This window comes from Apteryx mantelli, chromosome 5 (assembly GCF_036417845.1).
Source record: "Apteryx mantelli isolate bAptMan1 chromosome 5, bAptMan1.hap1, whole genome shotgun sequence".
NCBI lineage: Eukaryota > Metazoa > Chordata > Aves > Apterygiformes > Apterygidae > Apteryx > Apteryx mantelli.
Window position 1 is genome coordinate 41944344 of NC_089982.1, and position 16758 is coordinate 41961101.

General features: G+C 37.5%; 1 protein-coding gene across 1 annotated transcript in view; it reads right to left on the minus strand.

The window, feature by feature from the left end:
• FSTL5 (follistatin like 5) overlaps positions 1-13880 on the minus strand; it is a 330597-nt gene extending 316717 nt beyond the window's left edge. The window contains exon 1 of the mRNA XM_013951578.2: positions 13851-13880. The gene's annotated coding sequence lies outside the window, so the exon portion shown is untranslated. The remainder of the gene's footprint in view (positions 1-13850) is intronic.
• Positions 13881-16758: the final 2878 nt, after the last annotated feature.

Genomic DNA, 16758 nt, shown 5'->3' on the forward strand with positions numbered 1-16758 from the left:
AATGCGGCACACTGTATGTTTCATGAAGAGAGGGGATGACATTTTCTGTCCTCCAGAGCAAGGCAGCACACTGATTATCTTGAATCATAGCTGATGGCAAACCTAGGTCAAGCTTTCTCAGTCTTTGCCTTCTCTAAGAATGAAGGCCTGGGACTGAGTCATTCCTTGGTAATAGAAAGTTCCAGGAGGAAGAAGAGGAGAGTGCCCAGGAAGGAAAAAAGGCAGTGAACACAGAGGAAGGTATCGAGCAACCTGGCTTGCTGCTCCTGCTGTTGCCAGAGGGTCAGGAGATCAGGGGATAAAGGGGGGGGGGGGGGTGATATGAAGGGCAGAGAAGAGATAGCCCCTCATAGCAGTACATACTGCTCACATTCACTAATTTCCTCCTTAATAAAGGACTGCCAGCACTCAGTGTTGGCAATTCAGGCAATGCTTGCAATTTCCAGACTCCACACTTTTGGAAACAAAATAGGAGCAGAGCCGTTGCTGTTCTCGCCCAATGGTCCACCGCTTTGGGCAGCCACCTACACCTGCAGCCCGCCCTGACTGACAACATAAGTTCCACTTTGGAGAGGTGCAGCTACATACTGCTCCGTATACTCATAGTAATATTACAGCCTCTGAGCTTTGCACAATACAGAGTATGCAATACAATAGTATGCAATATATTTTAGAAAAAGAGAAGAGGGTTATTAATTCAAAGAATCCAAAATTATCCCTTAGATCCAAAGTTATTTCACTTCTTCAAACATCAACCGTGAAACATAAAGGTTGGATTCAGGTCTACATTTTGCCCCAGTTTTGGCTACTCTAAAAGCCCAAGGGAGATGCAAATCTAGAAAGGGGATATAAAACCTCCAGAGGAACTGTTTTGTACAGAGCTAAGCACACCAGCTCTTTCCAGCTCTTTTTTTTTACCTTAATGGGATATCAGAAACATGCCTGGGAGGATAAATGTAGCTATAATATTGTTTGCTCTCCAGCAATGTCTTTCTAGAATATCATTCCGATAAGGCTATCATCACCCAGTTGAATATATACTGTAGGGACAAATTATCCCACCAGAAGTCCTGACAGGAAATCTTAAAACTATGTCCCTTTCTTTTTTTCTTTTTCTTTTTTTTTTGGGGGGGGGCGCGCAAGGCGGGAGGGGAAGCTGTTACATGCAGTTCAGTTGCTGAAGTAAGAGGACTGTACTGTTCTGCTCATCTTTTAGCTTGGACAATATTTTTACAGTTTACTGTATGTCCACAGCAATGCACCAGTTTAAATCAGCTCTGCATAATTTTGAAGAAAGCTGATTTTTTAATTTTCGTTGCAGTTTCATGAGAGTTTAAGCTGATCTTAGAACACGATAAATAGGTGGCATAAACTGCACCAGGAAACTATTCCAGTTGAAAATTAGTTGAGAAGGAAGGTTGTGCAGGGAAGGATTCATTTTTGGCCAGGTCTGTTCCCCGCTTGAGCTCAGTACCTGTTCATATGAGCACCAGCCATCATTCGACAGATGGAAAGGAAAAATAGAGTAATGGGTATGACAGGTGGGCAAGGACAGCAGTGGCCCCAAAACAGATCAATATTTACTTCTCTAGAAATTCACTTTTTGTTACAGAATAATAGTGTCTTGCCTTTATTCAGTCTTATAATCATGGAAATCTTTGTTCTATGAAAGCTTTGCTAATATTTTCTAATCTTAATTTCAGTACATACTCCTTGATATTTCTTAGCATTCTAATGGAGCTTTAATTTCAGTTTTAGGTCTGGACAAACCAAAGGATGTCAAAACTGGTGCTTAAGTAAAACAGTTAAGTCGTATTATTTGCACAGTTTTGTGCATGATACCTATTTCTCAATATCTCCAGACAACACTGGAAGAGCATCTTCATTTCAAATAGACTAAGACTGTTTCTAAATCATTCTGGTAATTCCATTTAGTATCTGCCTGCAAAATGATGAATTAATATATTCTGATACTTTCATCTTCTCTTTTTCTGATAAATATCTGAGTCCAATAAGGACTAATCTATTTAGCTACAGTTTAAAAATATACCCCTTACTCTCTGATTCACTGCTTTATTACCCCTATTATGTCAAAGTGAGCATAATAAACTTTAAAAAATTCACTCTACTTAAAAGATGACTGAAATGCTGATTAATCCAGCTGACGGGCATCCATCTCACAATCTGGTGCTTATAAATTCACCCTGAATCCCACAACACCAAAAAGACTCTTCTCCTTCTGGGACTCTGAATTATCTAGAGTGAAGTAATACGTTTTAATCCTGCGGACTTCTTCCACAAAATTTTGTTTTCACCATGCGAGAAAACTTCACAGCTTCATTAGCTTGAAGTTGTAAACAATCTTTCTAATGCAGTACTCCATTTTTTTGTAATTTTGTTACAGAACAGAGAAAAGGTTAGACTGACATTGTGGGTCATAGCAGCCCTTTGTGAGCATCCAGTAATTTAGGAGCTTTCCTTAGCAATACAAATTTTTACCATTAATATTCTTCTATTGTTAGAGTTGCCCACTGACTCCGATTTCCTAATATTTCCTGCATATTACCAGAAATAACATGAATGCAAGGAAGCAAATTTTAAAACTATGACATAATCTTCAGTACAGAAGTGTTCTTTTAACAATTTTAGTCTGCAGCTGCACATATAGGGTCTGATTTAACCTCATTTTTTTCACTGGTGTAAACGTGCTATTTTAATGTAAATGTAACCATACCAGTTTCCAGTCAGTCTGGGAACACAGTAAAGCTATTTCCACCCCCACCTCCCAAGTAATTCCACAATTTATTTTTCATTTGAAAGTGGGAGGAAAAAAAAAGTAGCTGCAATGTCGCAAGTATAGATACTGTGGACTTCCTTCCTTTTTGACTTTAAAGGAAATAGTCACTACTTCAGCATTATTTCTGCCTTTTGGGGGGATCATCAGTTATGTTCTTTTGTTTTAGGATTATTATAACAAATTTTTTTTCTCTCAGCAAATGCTATATCCAGCAAACAAGAACAGTTTTTCTAGTGAGATATGCCAAAGGCTTCTGTGCTCTGTATAAGAATTTTACTAAAATTTAATTCATACTGAAGGGAAAAATGGCACTGTCTCTTAACATGGAGTGAAAGAAACAAGTATTTCTCCATCCATAATTTTGTTTTTCCTTACAATATTAAAAAGCACATGCAACAGTTTCTGTTAATTTATATGTACAATTACTTGATTTTTGTCTTAATTCTCTTGTCTTTAATCCCAGTTCTGCCAAATTCTGACCCTTCATCTGTGAGTAGTTAAATGGCTTTTTCTGGGTATAGATGCATACTAACAGAAGCCAAAAGGAGTAAGAGAATTCTTACTTTCCACCTCCCAGAAAGCATAGTCTAGCATCCGGAATAACAGTTAAAACCTTGTATTCTTTATTCTCCATTTCTGCTGGCTTTATTGGGCAAATATTCTTGAGAGCCAAGGCTGGCTCAGAAATTTACTGAATTACTGAATTAGAAATTTATGGGTAACTCCTCTTAAAGGGTCCTTGTTTGAGAGACGTAGGTCTGAAAACTCAAAGATATCAAATTTTTGTATAGTGCTAATACCAGCTTTTTTTTTTGGTCTGGATTTCAAGTAGCATAAAGTTCTACAAATAATTTACTGAGAAGATCCTTTCTCTGGATTGTTTCTTCCCACTTATGTTTATTAAAAATCTCAGATTGAATATATTTGCCTAAATACTTAATTTGCTTAGACACAACTGGGAAACTTCAGTTCTGAAGCTCTATTTTCATCACTCATCTTTGTAAATTAACTTAACCTTCACTGCACATTGCCTACTTGTTCACCTTTTGCATTCAGTGTTGACTGAAAAGAGTTTGACTTTATTCTGTAACACTTTTTTATGTCTTTGAATTGATTGTGCCACAGTTTAAGGTAGAGAGAGCAAGTGCTTTAACTTGTGAATTTTTACAGTTTGCAAAACATCCTGCATTCCATAAGAGACTACAAGATGCACATGTTATAAACAGAGAAATAATTAAACACAGAATCCTTAACACCAAAACATGATCTAGCTTATCCAGAAAGAGGGCATCTGAGAAACAGATGACTAGCGAAAGGAGGAAAAAATAATAATATAAAATAGAAAATAGAAAAATAGAGGTGCATAATTACTGGTGGACATAAATGCCAGAAATAAAAAGGAAAGTTATAAGTAGGGCAAATATTACATCCACCTCACATAAACAATTGAGATGCAATAACTACAAAATTGTGACAGAACTGATCCCTCAGAGACGAGTCAAAGGCAATGAAAATTTCATAATGATTGTTGGCTTACAAACCTAGTCTACATGCAAAACAACCAATACCCCGAGGAGCTGCTTGTTCCTAACTAATCCCTGACAAGAGTGATAGCAATAACTCTTTACAGGAAATGGCAGTCCTTCTTCCTGTTCCTAATTTCCCATGGCCTGTAAATCAATAGACCATATCATACATACGTCACCTCAAAAATCCAGGTCAAGTAGGAAAGGGCTAACCAATGCTGAAGAAACCAAAAAGTTACTAAGTCTTTTCCTTTCTTAAAAGCACCTAACTGAGTTTTACAAGGATGCTAAAGGATATAAAACAATGTGTCACAGCATCCTTCTGCTGCAGGTTGTGATGAAAATTGATGTCAGAAATCAAAATGATAACCTGAGCCCTTAAGAATCTCAGACGTATGGGAAGTTTAAAGTGAGCTTTCACTTAGAAACTTATAGAAAGCCTATCAGTGCTTTTTGAAGCACTTCATATATAAAGCATTGTAACTCTTTTTGCAAGAACTCCAATTTAATATTTAAATAACACAGATTTTTAGAATCTGGAATTTCTATGCATGCATACAATCTATTGTTCGATTTCTTTACTGGAAGAAAACAAAGATACAACATTGTCCAGCTTACATTTTAACCATTAAGAGCTTCATGATCAGATTTATCAACTTTTTTTCAGCACTTCCATATGTGATAACTCCAGAAACAAATACCCATTTTATTAAAAATACAAAACTAACTCATTAATTTTTGCCCTTTTGTCTCTCCCAAGGAAAGCAGTCAGAGAACAATAAAACCAAAATTGGTATCCATATTATTTCATATAGTTCATGCAGGGGTCAGATATAGCACATGAAACTAAATAAAAACACTTTTTAACTCATTATGTTCAGCAAATTCTGAATTATATCAGAAACTAATTTATATCTTTATATTAATATGAGAGCTTTTCTATGTAGGAAATTATGATAACATGGAAAGTGTGGGGGTTGTTATTTTCCATATTCATTTCCCAGACTTTGGAAATATAAAACAAATCTTCAGTATAACTTTATTAGCTTTATATATGAAAAAATATATGGGTATAAAATATATGTGGTGCATACGAAGGCAAGGACTCGACCCCCTTCAAAAGTTTCCTTATGCATGGAAAAAATTATTGAGAGCCTAGAGCAGTAGATGAATGTGACAATCACACTGAAAAGATATAAAGGACACAAATATATTAAAATATTAGATTCCTGGTCTACAGGAGGCACCAGTTCTAAGTTCTGATGCCTGAAGCACTCTGCTAATGCTTCAAATGAAAATCCTAAGGTGCATCCAACTCGCCCTGCTGAATGCAACAAGAACATACAAATGCAGATTGTTCAAATACTTTTGTGGCAATAATTCACTAAGCATTAAAGAAGAAAATCAGCCTGTTATTAGACAGTAGACTAAAATGCAATTATAGCATAGCAACACAGTTTAAATTCATTTGAAAAACTGTTTCCGGTTCAAAGAATACTACGATAATACCAAAGTTAAATCTCAGGAGTGATGTTATTCCTTTCTTTCTTTCAGTGTCCCAAGCAAATAACTAAATCACCTCATGCATCAATGTGTAGAACACTTTTTACAGAATATTACTTTTTATCAAAAATAAGCCTGGAGCAAAAATCATAACAACTAAGATAGGAATGTCATTTTCATTTTTAAATATTACTGTTATACTAATTATTGGTGAATTACCTAAGAATTGGAAGGTAATATAAATGGAAGACAGAAGCATAACATGTATGTTGGAGGACCAGCAAATTTAAAACTAATATTTTAAATCTCCACTGTAGTAGCTGAAGTTCATTCTTCTTAAGAGGCATGAGAAATATATGCAAAACACAATCAGTCTTCAAACAATCAGTGCAAACAATAGTGCCGTGTGTCTTGTGGTTTATTCAAAATCAGAATTATCTCTGTCAAGGAACCTGATAACGCGGGAAAACAGCAATGATATGACCAGTATTTTGATTTGAAAATCAGCACTTTAAATTGAAGGCATTGATTTCTCACTAAAGGTGAGTTTATGGCTAAGTTTTGCCGCTGCAAAGAGAGGGAGGACCTACAGAATTTTATTCCATTGGACAAGCCAAAAATACTGTCAGGATAAGCTTCTCTTCCTTCTCTGTGGTCTTTCCACTGCTAAAACTGATGACGAACAGTACTCCTGTTCCCATCTTGAACAAGAGTGAAGAGGAAATGAGGATTCACTGCTAAAATAAGCTATTTCATTTTAATATCAATTTTGCACTCTTATGAATACTGCAGAGATCAGGTAGCAAATGTTCAGAGAAAGTATTATCTTTCTGACCACTTTCTGAGCCTTCCCCTCTCAGACCTGAAGAATACTTTGACAACACTGAGAAAATCTGCCTTTACAAAAGCTACTTGGGCTCAGATTTCATTATTCAGGTTCAACAAGCTATCAACTTCCATAAAAAGTGAATAGTCACCTAAATCTTATACAAACCTAACATATTTCAAAGGCTTCTGGTTTTTGTTGATTTAAGATTCAAACCAGGCCCTTAGAAGGGAAAAATTCAGACACTGCTAGAAGTGAGTGATGTTGAAGTGACAAAAAGCACTAAAATTAGCCAAAATAATTCTCCTTCTCCTGAAAGTAAAAAGTGGGCATTTTCAAAAGGAGCATGGTGCACCTCATACTTATGTACATCAGTTTCTTTTCTTTCCCTGTTGTACTAACAGAAAGTTAGACTGCTGCAACTCTAAAAAAATTGCAAGTCAGTCATTTGTCCACAAGAATATTTAGCTTTTTGTTATCCTAAAATGGAATTTGTTCTCAAAAAGCAGATACTAGTCTTTTTTGTTTATATATTAAATGTGTTCAAATCATGCAAAACCAAAAATTAACATGGCACTGAAGATAATTTGTTAAAATAAAACTTAAATAAAACTTAGATTTTTTTGTAACTTTTCCATGTAGAGAATAAAATCTTAGAAATTATGTAGAGTTTTACTTGGTACATTTTTATATAGAGTTCATACAGAGAACAAATACATCCAAGAAAAATAGCCAAAATTGGAAATGTTACACTGGGGTTGACCAGAGTGCTATGTTTTCTGGGAAAAACAGAAATCCTATTGTGGGAAATTATGGTATGTATTATTCACAGGTGAAGTTTCTTGCTAACGTCTGGACATTTTTTTTTAACCTAGTTTAATTCTTTTCTTCAATTGTTTATATATATTCTGTCTTAATATATACATACATACATATTGTTACTTTTTTGAGTACTGGTAGGCACTCATCTTCAACACCTTGAGACAATGCATTAGATGGCATCTAGAGGACTGTGTCTTGTTTTGGGCTCCCCAATGCAAGAAAGCTACTGAAGCGAGTTCAGCAAAGGGTCACCACGATGTTGAGGGGCTAGAGCACTTGCCTTATGAGGGCAAGCTGAGGAAATGGGGCCGGTTCAGCTGGGAGAAGGAACAGCTTCAGGGGGACCCATGAGCAGCCCCCCAGCACCTACAGGGAAGATACAGAGAAGACAGAGCCAGTCATGAAGGACAAGAGGACAAAAGACAACAGCCCTAAAATGAAATGGGGCGGGTTCAGACTGGATATAAGAAATAACTTTTTCACCATGAGGACAGTCAAGCATTGGAACAGCTTGCCCAGAGTGGTCGTGCCATCTGTGTTCTTGGAGGTTTTCCAAGACCTGACTGGATAAAGCCCTGAGCAGCCTGGGCTGACCTTATACCTGACCCTGCTTTGAGCAGGACGTTGGACCTCCTGAAGTGCTTTCCAGCCTGAATTATTCTATGACCATATTATAGTCTATGATAATATTCATTCCATGCTTGATTTTTGTTTAAAAAGTAGGTTTTTTTATTAATTTTCCTCTGCTGCTACTAAATATAACTGGTAATGACTAAACTGGAATGCATTTACATGTGAATAGCCTTATTCATATCATTCTCTACTTTATTTTTTAACTTGATGCCTTTTATTTGCCTTTTTTCCTAAAGAAATCCTCTTAGATATCATAGCATTTGCATGCATCCAATATTTTTGTTGTTCCTTCCTTAAGGAGCCTTCTGTTTCTTCTTATCACTGGAAGAATATCACTTCATTTCAAGACTGTCACCAAATACAGTATTCATGCTAAAGGGTTATTTATATAATTCTAATATTGGTGATATTATTTTCACCTTCCAGTGGAAACAAAAGTTGTATTTATTTTTTTAACTGCCCTTGTATATGAGTAAAGGTTTCCATTGATTCTATCACAATGATGCAGAAGCTTTTTCCCTTCCTTCCTAGCAGATATGGTTGACATAGAGTTTATTACCCCATTAACAACAAGCAGTACCAGTTATACAGTGTTCCTGTAAATAAAGTTTATAAAATAAAATCTGTAAAAGAAATGCTCTACTTTGAGGCATATCATAATCCACAAGGCATTTGGAAAAGGAGTTTACTTTCCACTACCCATCATGAAAGAAGAAAATGTTCTACTTATTTTTGTTTCATCACTCCATGACTTGAGTGTGATTAAAAGAATAATAATTTACAGATGATTTAGGAATATAAGTTCCGTAATAATAATTAAAATACGTACAGTCCAAAGTTCTAATGCAAAAAGCATCTAAAATATTATGGTTCCTAATAGAAGTGAAAGTACATGAAATAATAATCTTGAAGTTCCTATCGTTTAACAGAACACTTTTGGTAAGGTATTATATTGCATCTGAGTAATGCTATGAGCTGTTTTAAGATTATTTTATTTCTTTTTGCACATATTAGTAACTCTTTCACGAAGAAACTAAAAATGATGTCAGAAAGTTTTTAGTATGCTGATTAAAAAATGATAGTAGCTTTTAACACAAGAATGCATAATAGGTTGTAAAAATATTTCAGAATTACAATAAGCCTTACTTGAAGAAAACTGAAGAAAAAAAACACTCTTTCAGAAAAAGAAAAAAGTATTTAAAATATCCTTCATCATCTTCCAACTAACATTTTCATGTTCTTTATTGTACAAAAAGTCTTTCTGAAGCCTGCTCTGAAAAGCACTGCTGGACACCAATCTCAATTAATTCAAATGCAAATAAACCATGAACGTCAACCTACTTCAAGCAATCAGCACCAACCTACTTCAAGCAATCAGCGGAAGTATTGCCAGCTCTCTTCTCATTTAACTCTTTAGAACTTGTTGTTTTCTTGGGACTTGCACAAATCAGCAATACAGCTAAATAATTCACCACTAATTTCACTGAATGTATGGTAAAAAGAGTGATTAATTGAATAGATGTACTAATATAATTTCTAGGGTAGGAAGGGTTAATAGCTGCATAAACATTGCCACCAAATAAAGCTAAAAAATGGATAAGAAATACATATTTGCAAGTAGTTCCCATACCCACTTTGTAAGAAATCATGCCTGGCTGGACCACAAAATTTTGACTGATTTGAACCAAGTTCATTACATCACTCAGGTGATATACTCAGGCACTGCAACCAGCGCTATCAATGACAACAAGGGAATGGAAGATACTGGCAGATGGGGAACAGTTTCACAATTTCTCTGCCGCTCTAACTGTGCAGAAGTTTTCTTATCTGTCTTGGCCCATCCTTACTGTTTTGACAAAACAGGAGCAGAATGAATGAAGATATGTCTCTAATAAATGTAAATGCTGGAAAAGAACACAACCTACCTAGTAGGAAGAAGGACCTTGCAACTAGAGATTACTCAATTAACGCAAAACCCAGAAAAAGTATTTGGAAAATAGCCCAAAAGAGAGTTAGCATGTGGGTTTGATCCCTCCTGAACATAGGACTGCATTCCCTGGGTAGTGGTAATCTCTGATCTTAATAGAGTTATAAAAGGGAGTTGCATGCAATGCTGTTTTCAAGGTGCTGGAAAACCACAATTTAAATCTCATTTAAATCACAGTTTTCTCAATATCTCCTTATTGTAGAGCATGGCAAACTTGACAAAGTTTCTACTTACTGTTCTTTTATTAACATAAAAGAGCATTCATTGTCTTTTCTGTCTATCAAAAGGCAAGGAAAAGCACACTGCATTAAATATGTATAATATTTTATGTAAACAAGTTCCCAACCTTTTCATTTGTTGACAGCTATTCTCTATGCATCAAAAAAGCTTGAACTATAAAACAGACTTAAACTGATTTTCAAATAAACTTGCTAACCTATTTGCTTTGCTTTAAAATTATGTAATGTTATAAACCAAACTACACTGAATTATTAATTTTTTTTTGCTTGCTGTTACTTAGAAAAACTGAAAACCAGAGTTGAGAGTGGCATTTGATTCATTACGCCCCCTTGTTTCAGGCATTCACTCCTGGGATGTTTAATATCATGCATTGTCCCACAATATTTGCCAATCTGGAAAAATTATTGAGAAATGGCAACCTAAGTTTCGTTTGGCCTCTTAGCTTTGAAATTTCTAAGTCAAATTCAGAACTGTTAAAGGGCTGAGCTGTATGTATTGGAGTTCCAGCTTTTTACTTAAAATCAAGTATAGCATTGCTTTCATTAGAATTTTATATTCCCAGGAAATCAAGGAAGAGTGATATAAAATTTACATTCTAGAAAATGTGATACAAAATAACAGTTTAGAACAATGTATATCCCAAGGGAATAAATTTATCCCAAGGGAAAAAGTTGTTTATTTATTATAGATGCAACGTATGTGATTATAACATTTGCTTTTCCTAGTATTAAACATCCTTGGTTTTTTAAGCAAATATTGATGGTGATTGGATAAGCTCACACAAAAGCATCAGCATGACAAATGAGCATAATCAGATAAATATAGAACACATCTAGAGCCAAGCAACATAACATTTTTTTTTGATCAGTACCATTTACTATCAATGGGTATCCCAGCAAGTAGCTCAGTGACCCATTATCCAGTGTAAGCTTAGAACTCCTAAAGTATTGTTTATACATTGATATCATCAATCATTGTAAGTGTATGCCCACACGTGCACCTCTACGTGTGGCGGTCAGTGTACGCAGGGCCTACAGAGCAGCACTTGTTAAACAGGGGGTTTGCCTGAATAATGGTTTTATGGTAACACTCCATCCTTGAGTTTGCACTAGATTTGCGATGAGCTATTTAATCAAGTCATTAACATTGACTTTTCTTCAACTTTTGAATGTTATTTTTGAAGTTCTTGAAACTTCACGCTATACAGTCACAGCGTTCCAGGTATACAAATGTGCCAGGAGAAAAAAGGGAAAATGGTTACTACTGAAGACAGACTTTTTCTAATTACAACAGCTGACTAAAATAGTTATGGACCACAGTGCATAAATTACACTCAATGCATCTATATATTCCTTTAGAAAACCATTTTGTTGGAACATAGCAATGCCATTTTACTTCCTTGAGAGTCTATATATCATTTTATAAAACTCCATTTTTAAACACGATTTATAAAATAAAGTAGCATAATGCAAACCACGATGAAACATTAAAAATGGAAAGATATAATCAGACATAAAATATAAATTTAAAAGTGGAGAATTAATGATTTCGCAACAAAGTTTATCATCTGATTGATGCTGGTAAAAAGATTGATCTCAGCAATATCAATGACTTACTTATGTAATGATGGACATAAGTCTTTTGCAGTTAACAGGACTACATATGTGGATAAAAACTACTCAAGTGAACAAGGATTTGCAGGTTTGGGCCCTGTATGTTTACAGATTGACAACAAAAGTTTGGCCATATAGTTAATGTATTTTTTCCCATTTTTACTGCACTGTCAATACCTCATGCTTCAAAACTAACTTTTCCAAAAGATTTTTTTAATATTTACTTTAGAAAGCAAGCGTCCTGAAATGCCACACTCTAAAAAGTGCTGTTATTTAAAAGAGTAACTAAACATCTCAAAACAAATAAATATTCAGGTCAATGACAGATGATATGACCTGTCCTAGCTGATGGGTAGATTGCTAATGAAGGTTTAGAGGCAGCGTGAGTGCTGTATAATAAACTTTCTTTCCCTAACATTTGAAGAGAATAAGATGATAGCTGCTTTCTAATTAGTGAAAAAATAGTAAATCAGCTGTATTTCCTAATTCTACTTAAATTTAATTAAAGCCTTAGCATTCTAAACTGCTCTCCCCTGAATTTGCTTGCCTTCTACTTTACTCCTCAGTATTTCTGTGCTAATGCCGGATGGTTTTCTTTATATTCTGGCTGATAAATATATTCAGTAAAAGCACCCCACTTTAACATTAAATAAATAGTACAGGAATAAATAATGTTAAAGGGTCTCCTTTGATCAGCTTCATACCACCAACAAATGATACCATACCACCTAATGTTTACAGTTGCTACAGCTGCTAGCACTTGCACAGGACAACTATGTAAAGAAACAAATGTGTTTCAAGTCTGATTCTAAAGAAAATTTGCCACAGCTGCTAGAGTATAAAGCAATAAATAATGCTACAAAATACACGGTGAGGACCTCATTTGCCTGCCTGTTCTGTTCAGTCATCTCAGTAGCACTGGCTACAAGAAGCAGCAACCCATTCGTTCCGGGATCAGAAACCATCCCTGCTGGGTGCTCGCTCTGCGTGCACAGAACTCTGACAACTCGCAAGAGTGGCAGAAAGCCCCTTCATGAAGCAGAGCACTCTACCAAGCTTGCAAAAGGTTAAATGCTGCTGAAATAGCAAGGCATTTCATCTGCCCACGCTTCCCAGCTCCATTCAATTACCAACAGCAGCGGTCCTATAATGCAACATAATACTGTATTATTAAATCAGAGATCCGCATTTACATCTACTTATAGCCTGGACGAAGGCCTGCCATCAGTCAATATCGGAGCAAACAGCCCACAACTTTCCCACACGCAGGCACACCCTGTCACACACACTGACCGACCTTGGAGAAAGAGGTGAGGATGAGCCCTTTCAGAAAAACCTCGTTGTTTCACAAGTTTAGGTTGTTACTGTCTTACACTGTTAGCCAAGCACCCCAAGGTATCACCATTCTTCTGGTACACGCAGGCACACAGAGCAACATGAGGCTATTTTTTAAATCCCTTTTAATTTCTGCTTTGCTCTCTACTTCCCAGAATGACCTCACATACCCCTTCTTCCCCCAGACAGAATCAATTAGAGTTTTTCTTGTCTCCCCAAAAACTGGTGCTTATACAAATTAGCTTCTGTAACGTCTTTTAATACGGTTTTAAAACATTATGAGATTTCTAAAACAGAATATTTTCAGACATTTAAGCACCATCCTGAGAGCAAGTCTGCCACAAAAATAAGCCTCCAACTTCTCATTCTAGATTCATCTCTTGTTTACAGAGCCCATCTTACTGAAAGCTACACACATCTTTTCCAAGTGTTGCCCCTCCACTGACCTAAGGACTAACAAGCTTCCAACTTTGCTCTGCCTTTAATTGCCAGCTCCTCCAACTCACCCCTACCTGTGATTTATACGTAGGCATCAATTAAAAAAATAATAATAATGACAACTGCTTACCTGATCCAAGAGTCACTAAAGTCCCCAAGAAAAAAGAAAGAAATTAAAAAAATACACCGCGGGGTCCTCGTGCAAGAATCGCAAACGCAGAAACACTTCTTTGTTCGGCGAAGCGAGCAGCAGAGCCGGGCGCGATCCGGCGCAAACTCCGCGGCAATTCCCGGTGCGGCGCCTCCCGCGGGAGGCCAGTGCCCCGGCGCCGGGCGCTGCGGGCGGCTGCTGGCGCCGAGCGGGGGGAGGCGGCGGCGGCGGCCGCCCTTCAGCACCCGCAGCGCCGCGGACAGCACCGGCCCCGCTCGCCTCCGCCGCCGAGCCCGACTGCCGCCCGCCGCTCGGCCCGGCGCGGCGCGGCTCGGCTCGGCTCGGCGCGGCGCGGCGCGGCTCGGCGCGGCCCGGCGCGGCCCGGCCCCCGGCCCGCCCCCGCCCGCCCCCGCACTTGCCATCAGCTCCCCCCGCCTCGCTGAAGGGCTCCCCGCTCGCCCGGCCCTCCCGGGGCGGGGGGGCTGCTCCGACCGAGTTCGCCGCCCCCCGGGCACAGGCCTCGCCCCGCTCCCCTTTGCCCCCCCGGCTGCCGCCCGCGCTTCGGGGCCGGCTGCAGCCCCAAAGAGCGCGAGTGCCGCGAAGGAGCGAGTAGATCCCCACCGGAGCACCGCGCTTCCAGCTGTAACGCGGGGGTGTTGTGCAATATTTATGAGATTTAATATATCAAGCGGCTATCTGAAGGCTCAGGTGTGCCGGAGGCTTTGCACAGCCTGTATCGGGAATCCCTACCACCCATATCAAGTTTCAGTGCCTGAGTTTTGAGGCAGAGCTGCTCACAGAACTGAGGATACTGCTAACAGGCTGAAAACAAGGACATGCTACTGTGGGTTATCTTTAGTTATTAAACATAAGAAAAAAATCCTACAGAGATAAGACTATTAATTATGCTTCCCTGCTTATAAGAAAGAGAGCAGATACCTTTGGATGAGCAGGATCAAAACATACTGGAAGAAAATGGCCTAAAAATTAGAGATATTTTTATGTGAAGTCAAGCAGAGAAACAATCTGAAGTCTCGCTTGAATCTGCTTTAGAACAGATTAAACTCTTTGATTTATTACTTTTTAATTAATTTACCATCCAGTCCACCACCTTTAAAGAGTAGCTACTTAATTTTCAACATGAAATCATTATGAAAACTAAGTATCTAATTTTCATGGCATTATGGGTTACCTGCTTCAAGCCTTTTGGGCAGACGTCTTACAGATTAAAGTATTAAACTGTCTTTAAATCATCCATGACTAGGGTAGGACAGACTGAGGTCAGCTGCTCTGATCTACAATAGCATGCTAAGTTAATTATCTTTGCTTCTATATGTGGAATAAACTTGCAGTGACAAACAAAACTAGGTAAATCCAGTACTTAAAGAACTGAACTAGTTAACAGAGGAAATAATAAAATGGGATGTTTTGGACTGCATTAGCTTATTCCTGTTTTGTATGGGAGTTCTTATTGGACTGCTAATTAGGTCATGGTACTGCAGGAAGAAATATAATTAACTTTCACACTTTCATAGACAAAATGTACAATATAAAGCCAAATCAGAGTTGCGTTCATACAACCCTTTATAATTGCTAGTAATCACGAAAAACAGATTGGCTGGCATCCAGTTAAGATTTCTGAACCACTGTGGTTCTGTTCTCCCCTCTTTTGTCTCTTATGCTCTCTCAGGCTGCTTGCAAAGTACAGACACAACAAAATTTCACTACTTACTGACAACTTTTGGGGTGCAAAACTGATGTGGACAGTCAACTTCACTTACTAGCGCAGCTGCACTAGATGCTCCCCTGGGAGAGAGGTAAACCGGGAAGAACTGACTTGTTCCAAACTAGCGGAAATTGAAATTCTGACGGCAAACAGGGACCTTACTTGTCCGCTCCCCTTTCCTGTTTTGAAAGGACACGAAACACACCATCAACAATGACATAACTGTTATATATGACCTAATTATTAATGAAGTAGTCAGGAAGGCTATCAAATTATGCAAGGTCTGACATGTTATTACTCAGTTTGGCTTTGCAGACTGGTACACAAAGAATCCCAATGGAAGGATATAGGAAAAAATTTGAAAACTCTAAATCTTGTGATGACTTATGCTCTTAAATCTGAGTATAAATAATGATACAATGCCATGTAATACATGAAACAATATCCTTGCATTTTTATATGTATGTATCTCATCATGCTTACCTTGTTTCTTTTCTTCTTTGGACCCACTGGGTCATCTAGTTTACAAAGCTTGTCTTTAATTAAAATTATTTTTATGTATTTGTAGCACAGAGAGCTATAATAGGTGAAAAATTACAGAATGTATCAGCTATTACAGATAAAATTTTTAGGAAATAAATTCTGCTTATTCTTACTCTGACAGCCTTGTGTCTTCTGCTGGTTGGATGAGGTTTATGAGCTCCATTTTGTATATTCTTCGCCCTGTTCTTCTGCAAACAAATTGTGAATGAACTCAAACTTTTTTTCATTATTTTGTGACCCATAGATTCCACCATCGCTGTGTTTAGTAAAAACATTTTAGCCCACAGAGCATTACAGTGGAGTATTACTTCACTTTCTTCAATGCAGACCTGTGTACACTACTTTCATGAAGAATGTAGTGTGTTTAACAATTTGTTGTTAGTCCAGAGACACTGCTGGTGCTGTTTCTGATATCCATAACTGCTTAATTTGGATAGTGTATGACAATGTCTTACCAGATGCCATGTAGTATGCCACACAATTTTCACAATTTGGTGTATTTAACAGCCCCATGTGCATGACAGTTAGTTATGCTTGGATTTCATTTTTCTACATAAATACTACATTTGAAGCATTTGCCATTTTTTATTGGGCAATTGAGAAGTTGTATAGTAAGTA